The following is a 5,405-nucleotide window of genomic DNA, read 5'->3' as shown; positions in this document are numbered from 1 at the left end:
AGAGCTCAAAGACAAGTACCATTTCCAGTTTGTTTTCTCTGCTTCCTGTCTGTGGTTCAAGCTGTGAGGCATCGGTTTCTGTCCCAGCCACCATGCCTGCTATCTCCATTCCGGCACCGTGGACTTGAACCCTCAGGAATCGTAAGCCCAAATAAACTCTTTTATGCTGGCTTGTTCATGGTGTTCCAGCGTAGCATTAGAGAAGTAACCCTTACAAGTGTCGTTACAGCTGTGCGCTGCCACCCGGCTTCTTTATGTGGGTGCTGGAGACATAAACTCAGTTCCTCATGATTTTGTAGCAAACACTTTACTTGCTGAATCATCTCCCCAGCCCTCAAGAGTTTTTCTAAGTATACAAAAATCTGCACATTCTTGGCCTATCACTGCTGAACAACTAAGTTTGTAAACAGAAAGGTTCTAAAAAAATCTATAGAATTAGGCCTTTAAAAAAAGAATAGTCATTCAGATATCATTGAGGAAATTACATTCTGGGAAGCAACAACTTCTTTGTTCCCATTTTATATAAATTCCTTTATTGAATATTTAGATTAAGAACAATCATTATCCCAGTGTCAACGACATTCACACCTGGTGCTTTCAATCTTGGGACTGGGTCACTTGGATGTAGTGTTTGAATTCTTTATATAAACGTTATCTTTTCAGAAGGATACTAAATTGAGAACTGGGGTCCTGTGCACTAAATTTCAAAGACTAGTTTAACTTCAGAACTGAGCTAATCAGAGTACAGGGAAGAGAATCAGTCGTCCTCTTCTCCCTTACTCTTACAAATAAGGATCTTGATCCACACAGTGCCTGTTTCCTGCTCACAGTCACAAGATGAGCTGCCAACAAGGGTGAGACCAGAGCCCAGGTTCCAGGAGTATGTTTTGGTGTTCAGTTGACCTTGAAGGACTGGCAACCTTTCAGCAGCACAGTTGATGAGGGGTGCAGAGAGACTGGGGGCTCTCTCGGGGCCCCAGCTATGGCTCTGAGTGAGGAGACTGGAAAGACTCAAGATGAAGTGTCACTATGGGCGGTGATAGCCTTGATGTCTCTTGTAACGCAAAAGGTCAAAAATGAGGTGAAGGAGCTATTTTTAATTTTGATTTTGCACTCTGTAGGGTGGTTCCATACATTTATCTTACACAACACTCTAGCAATCGTGAGTGGGAATTTATAGGTGATTACCTAATACCCAGGAGATGTTCTTTGCAGAGCTAAAGATTGGAACTGAGGCCCAAAATAGGAATTCTACGTATTAGGGTTCTTAAAAGCATGAGATCCAGAGCCAGAACGCTGGGGTTCAAATCTTTGTGTCTCCATATAGAAACCACATACCTTGGGTACATATACTGAAGTTTATAGTTTATTACGTGGCAGATACTTTTCTAGATATAAAAACAATGCTTGACTTTTAGTACTTCAACTCCTGAGGAGGGGTTGTCATTTATTTTTAAAACTATGTCTTTGCAGATATGTCTGTTTGGGGTGTGGGGAGTGGTATGTTAATGCGAGTGAAAGTACCTGAGAAAGCCAGAAGAGGGTGGAGTTACAGGGGGCAACATATGTAATTTACAGGTGTTGCAGGGCACATCGCATGACACAGGTGCTGAGAACTGATGTAGGGTCCCCTGGGAGAGCAGCACATGTTCTAAACCATTGAACCATTTCTCTGGCCCCCAACTACTGATGTTTTTACTTTGCGATGGTACAAAATTGACTATTATTCTATAAATAAATAGATAAAGTTTTTAATTTTGATCTCAGACCAGCAATGCTGGACAGTGACACTGAGCCTAGGGCACTTTCAATTTGTGACAGTTTCTACTTTCCATGAGTCTTTCTGGCTATAACTTCATTATCAGTAAAGGACTCTTGTACCATTCGCTTAAACCAACAATCCAATGAAATACAATTTATCATTATTATAATTTTCAATCCTCTCTCCCTAAAAATCAAGGAGGGAGGACAGAAGAAAGAGGTATTTCAGTCGAGGTGGGTGGTGGGAAATGCAGTTCCCAACTAGATTTTCTGTTCCTCGAGTTACAACATAATCTCAACTCATTGGTATCCAGCTAGCTCCCCTCTCTCTAGTAATCCTCTGATAAACTATTGCTCTGAAATATTCACCTTCTGAGGAAGACCCTACTTCCCTCTCTTGACTTTGGGCTCAGCCATGTCAATTGCATAGGCAGAGAACAGCAAATAGAACACAGAATGTGGACTCGTCTGCAGTCGTGCATGGCTTCTTGTGCTTCTGTACTGAGAACAACACCCCCGGACAGCTCCAGCCCCTTTAGCCTGGGATTTAGGAAACCACACGAGAGCAGATCTACTCTGTGTTATGGTGGCTGAGTGACTAGAGGAGGAGCCCCAATCCCCCAGAACTTTTAATACCAACGCATTCAAATAACAAAAACAACAAGCAAACAACAAATCTCTTCGGAGACTGGCAGCTAAGAATCTAGGTCCAGAGACTGGGGTAACTTAATGGCAGAGTGCATGTCTAACATATGCAAGAAAGGCCCTGAGTTCCAGCTCTGCGCCCTCCCAGAAACCCAGGTTCCCCTGGACCTTCCCAGCAGAGCACCAGCTTGCTCTCCTCTTATGTTGGTTCCTGAACTAGATAATGGGGCAGACAAAGTACTGAAACCTTATCTTCGCTGCTAACTCACAGTTCCTATTTCCACTATAACAATATCTCGGTTTGGGTGTTTTGAGGGTTTGGGGTTGGGGAGGTTGAGGTCTTAAGTAGCCCCAGCTGGTCTCAAACTTGCTATGTAGTTAGAGACGACCTTGAACTCAGACTCTCTGCCTCTGCCTCTCCAAAGTTAGGATTACAAAGGTGTGAGCCACCAGGCCAGGCCTCATATATCCTTTGGACTAGACAGAATCAGCCTTTAAAGTAACAGGATTTGAAACTACCCCACCCACAGCAAACCTACAGAAGAGGAAACTCAGACCAGAACTTAATAAAATAAAATATCTTAGCAGGAGTTTAAAAATGTATTTCAGGCTTATGGCTGGAGAGCTCCTACCATTCCCTGGATAGTATCGAGGTTACCCCACCACCAGCCCAGACTGATGTGTTTTAAGACATTTTTCCAAGCAGAAATAGAGGTCTAATCTCATGCAACAGGATTACTGTCACGTCCATCCCGAGTGATGCTGACAGTGAGGGGCCTTCACTCGCAGCTGGACATTGAGTTAGTGTGGGAATACACATTTCCATCTAGGCCTGTGGTGTCCATCACACTTGCCTAGCACGGGTAATAGCCAGATCGTAAGTTTGTAGTTGTATTGGGTAATGGAGAGACAGCAGCTGTGTTCTTTTAAAAAAATATACATATGCATAAATCACGTTTCTACACATTGAACCTCACTATAAATGCTCCAAAGGACTGTTTAAAGAAATGCAATCTTGGAATTTTTCATAAAGAAAATAACCATGGGCCTGGGGGATGTAACGCAGTTGGTAGAGAACTTGTCTATTGGGTTAGGAAGGCTTGAGGTATGTCTAGTCCCGCCTAAGCCAGGCACGGTGGCACAAGTCTACCAGCCCAGCTCTACTGCTCAGTTCCACTCTCAGGCAGCCTGGCCTGTCTACAGCAGTGCATCCATGACGACAGCAATGTCAAGTGCTTGGTATCATTCTTTATTTCAGAAGTGCTTTACCAACACATACTAATCTTCACAACATCCAAGGGAGGTAGATAAGTATTACATCACTTACAGATGGAGAAACTGAGGCAGAGATTAGTAAACTGTGTGGAAGAGTGTAATATATGGCACAGTCGGGAAAGAACTGGTTGCTGTCACAGGTTCCTGGTCACCTTTCCCATGACTCTTTGAGTCCCACGAGCACAAAGGTAGACAAAGGTAGCGACTGCAGCATGGAAATAAATCAGCTCTGTCCAGGGGCTGCCGCAGGAGCTGAGGGAACTGCCCTCTGAGCATCCGCAGGAAGAGCATCCCACATACCTTTCACCTCTACCACTGGACAGTGAAAGCGACTGTGAGGGCAGAAGGTGGGCTTGGGAGGTGGGGATTGGGTAGGAGGGAGAATACAGCCAGCCAGCAAGGGCAGGGGGAGTAGGGGGACCACCTGGGAAGAGGCCCAGCAGAGAGGAAGGCACAGAAATGAAGTACCATCCCTGTGCAAAGCTCAGGCGTCCAGAAATGCTACTGAAAGGGTAATTCTTAGTAATGACATTACAAGCCACTCCTCATGGCTTTGCCAAATATAATTATCAGGTCCTTGTGACATTCCCAGGAGGCACAATCATTCCTTTCCTCTGGTCTAGACCAAGTGCTGATGTAATTGACCTGACACAGCAGAGACTGTTGACAACTCCAATGCATTCTCCCACCATGCCATCTCTGCCCCCTGAAGCGAAACAAAAGAAAATGCATCTAAAGATTGTCCTGGCATCCCCCTTGAAACATTCCTAAAGCATGGACCCATTGGGTAGGGTTCCATATTTGATTTTTTTTTTTAAAAAAGGGCTGTGATATGCAAACATGGAAGTCACCAATCTTTTCCAGCCACGGATTTGTTATTCAACATGGGACCAAAAACGAAGACAAAAACAAAAATCAAAAACAAACAAACAACAAAGAGCAACCTCCTCTGGCCATCTTAGTGCAACCCGACGTAGACGATACTGAATGAGGTGCCCCTAATAACAATGGAGGGATTGGAGACAGAGGAAGTACCAAATAGTCAGGTGACCAAGGACTGAGTAGGGCCAGTTCAAGTGAACAGGCAGAAGGAACAACGGCAGGTGACAAGGAGGAAGAAGTTGCTGCAGAGACGAGGTAGACAAAGAATTGGGAGCAAATACCAGTGTCTGTGCCTAGGCACATCTAGGACGTTAAATATCCTAGAGGACATTTGTATCATCTCCTCATTTCGGGGTTATTATCAGTATTATTCTCTCACGAGTCTAGCTGTGAACACCTTCCACTCCTCTCTAACAAAAACAATCACCATCCACTCGCTCAGGACCCTGGTCTCCTTTCCACGACCTCCTCTGGATCCTGTCATCCCGGCTACCAAAGCCAAGCCCTCCTTCCTGTCATCCCAACTGCAGTCTCCTCTCCCCTCCGTTCCAGCTTCTAATTTCCCTCCTGGTGCACGGTTCTGATCAGATTTGAAAACTCCCCTCTAGCTCACTCTTCTCTCTCCCATTTGTGTGTCATCTGGTGATGTTCTCTGCTTTCCCAATCCCTACCTGCCAAAATGTCAGCCCCACAGACTCAATTCAAATACCACGCTTCTACGATTCCGCTCTCCATTTTCTTAGCTCCCTGCCCTCAACTGAGAGAGCATTTGAAGATGTGCACCGGCTGAGTCTACAGTCAGCTGCGTACCAGCCCTCCCCCCCTCATTCCCTCCCTCCCGG

The sequence above is a fragment of the Rattus rattus genome, chromosome 1 (assembly GCF_011064425.1).
Source record: "Rattus rattus isolate New Zealand chromosome 1, Rrattus_CSIRO_v1, whole genome shotgun sequence".
In the NCBI taxonomy this organism is placed as follows: Eukaryota; Metazoa; Chordata; class Mammalia; order Rodentia; family Muridae; genus Rattus; species Rattus rattus.
This window is presented reverse-complemented; position numbering follows the sequence as displayed.